Below are 2,756 nucleotides of genomic sequence, written 5' to 3'. Positions count from 1 at the left end.
TAAAAAAAAAGTATTAAAATGAATTGGCTGAGAAACAATTGGCAAAATAAAGGAATTTGGCACTCCCCACCCCCCTCTTTCTCTTCTCCCTTGGACTTTGAGTCAAATTGGCCTGGACTTGAGTCCCTGAACCAGCAAAGAGAAAAGAAGGGCCCCAGAAATCACAGGTGGGCATGTCGCTGCTACCACCATCTCCCTTCTCATGGGATTTTCAGGGTAAACTGGCCATCCCAAAATAGCAACAACCCAGACTGGCTCCTCACTCCTTTTTCCATCACTAAACATCACAGAGCAGTCAGAGGGACCCGGTGAGACCAAAGGAGGGGAGGACAGAGCATGAAAACCGAAATCCATGCAAATAAAATGTAATTGGCACAACCCCACCCCCAAATCTTATATCTCAATTCCCATCCTAAAAAGCACTCATACCTTATGCATCCCCGCAGCCACACGCACGCAACACACAGCACACACACAAACACACAGCACACACACAGCAAACACACACAGCATACACGCATACACAGCACACACGCACACACAGCACACACACACACAGCAGACACACAGCATACACGCACACACAGCACACACACACACAGCACACATGCACACACAGCAGACACACAGCATACACGCACACACAGCACACACACGCACACACAGCACACACACACACACAGCAGACACACAGCACACATGCACACACAGCAAACAGCATACACGCACACACAGCGCACACACATGCACACACAGCACAGGCACACACGCACACACAGCACACGCACACAGCACACACAAACACAGCGCACACACAGCACACATGCATACACAGCACGTGCACACAGCACATACACACAGCACACACATGCACACACAAGCACCCACCTGCACACACACACGTGGGCACACACGCACACCCCCACACAATTGGATGGAAACAATAAGCATATCTAAGCAACTACGATACCTCTACAGATCAGGCCAAAGTCCCTCTAAGATTCTCCAAACTGTTTTCATGGTCTGAACCCCGCTCCTGCTCCCCTCTCCACTGCCCCTCAGCCCTGTCTGTGCCCCGCCTCTCAGAGGAGGGGGCTCAGGTGGTGCCTGAGTGTGCGGCCACGGCGTTTGGGATGCGCCCAGAGGGTGGGCGGGGTGTGTCTCAAGCGTGATTCCATCTTTCCACTATGAGAGAGGTGCCGTCGCGAGGCTGGACTCCTTGGCGCCTGTCTCCGCGGCCCCCTCAGTGTGAGCCACAATGCCCCACCATCCCGATACACCTTCCTGTGTGTCGGCCCAGCCAGGGTGAGGAAGGAGGTTGGCCACAGTGGAGATGACGGTAGCCGAGCAGACATGCCCCCACGAGTAGCCTGCCTCCCTGGTGTGCTCCTGCAAGGAAGATCTTGGGGAACCCCCACCGGAGCACACCTAGGGATCATCTTTGCCCGTCTCCTGGGGACCCCCCAAGACATGCGGGGTCCTCAGGGGCCGTGCACTGATGCGGGGAGTGTGGGAAGTCTGGCGGTTGGAGGGGTGGGTGGGGGGCAGTGGGGGCTGGGTGGGGGGAGCTTTGGGGTAGGAAGTGGTCCCTGGAGATTTGGATGGAAGCGTCGGGAGGAGCGACAGCAGACTTGCACAGAGAAATTAGGAACCCCCAAATTTCACGTCAATTGATCTATTTCCCCTCTTTGTTTCTTGGGGCATTTTTTCCTTTTTTTTTTTTTCTTTTTTTTTTTTTTTGATCCCTCCTTAGCTTTATGCGCTCAGAAACCAAATTAAACCCCCTCCCTGTGTAACAGGGGGGCAGTGACAAAAGCAAGAATGCACGAAGCCAGCCTGAGACCACCACGTCCTGCCCTCCGCCATTTATCGCCCTGATTGGATTTTGTTTTTTATCTGTCCCTGTTGCTTGTGTTGGGTTGAGGGTGGAGCCTCCTAGGGGGCACTGGCCACTGAGCCCCCTTGGAGAAGTCAGAGGGGAGTGGAGAAGGTCACTGTCCGACCTGGCTTCTGGGGACAGTGGCTGGTCCCCAGAGGTCCTGAGGGCGGAGGGGGGAGTGGGCAGGGTTCTCCTCAGGTGTCAGGAGGGTGCTCGGAGGCCACAGGAGGGGGCTTCCGGCTGGCCCAAGGCCGGCCGGAGGGGAAGGGGCTGCAGGTGTGTAAACAGGATTCCATCAGGCTGGTGCAGGGTGGCCGCCTTTCGCACACTTGAGGAGCCCACCGCTCTCCCTCAGTGGCATCTTGCCCGCCCCTCAGCACCCTGTCTTGTCTCCAGGAGGTCCGAAGCTCTGTAGGACCTCCTGGGTGCAAGGTGGGGTGAGGTTGGGGAGTAGGGGGGTCAGGCGGGTCTGAGCCCACAGAGCAGGAGAGCTGCCAGGTCTGCCCATCGACCGGGTTGCTGGGGCCCCGGAGCCCGCGGGTCTGGCGATGCCGAAGCAGCCACCATCGCGGCGCCTAGGGCTGTGGCAGGGACTCGGCCTCTGGGAGGTTTACCTCGCCCCCACTTGTGCCCCCAGCTCAGCCCCCCTGCACGCAGCCCGACTAGAAGTCTAGAGGCCCGAGGCTTCTGGGTCCTGGCGACGGGGCTGGCATGACCCCGGGGGTCGTCCATGCCAGCCCATCTCGGTCGCAGAGGGTTCCTCGGCAAGTGCCCTGAGAGTGGGCCATTCGGAACATTGGACAGAAGCCCAAAGAGCCAAATTGTCACAACTGTAGAACCCACATTGGCCTGAGATCCAAAACACTTCGAGGCACCC

This window comes from Trachypithecus francoisi, unplaced genomic scaffold, assembly GCF_009764315.1.
Source record: "Trachypithecus francoisi isolate TF-2019V2 unplaced genomic scaffold, Tfra_2.0 Lachesis_group8, whole genome shotgun sequence".
In the NCBI taxonomy this organism is placed as follows: domain Eukaryota; kingdom Metazoa; phylum Chordata; class Mammalia; order Primates; family Cercopithecidae; genus Trachypithecus; species Trachypithecus francoisi.
Note: the sequence above shows the minus strand (reverse complement) of the source record.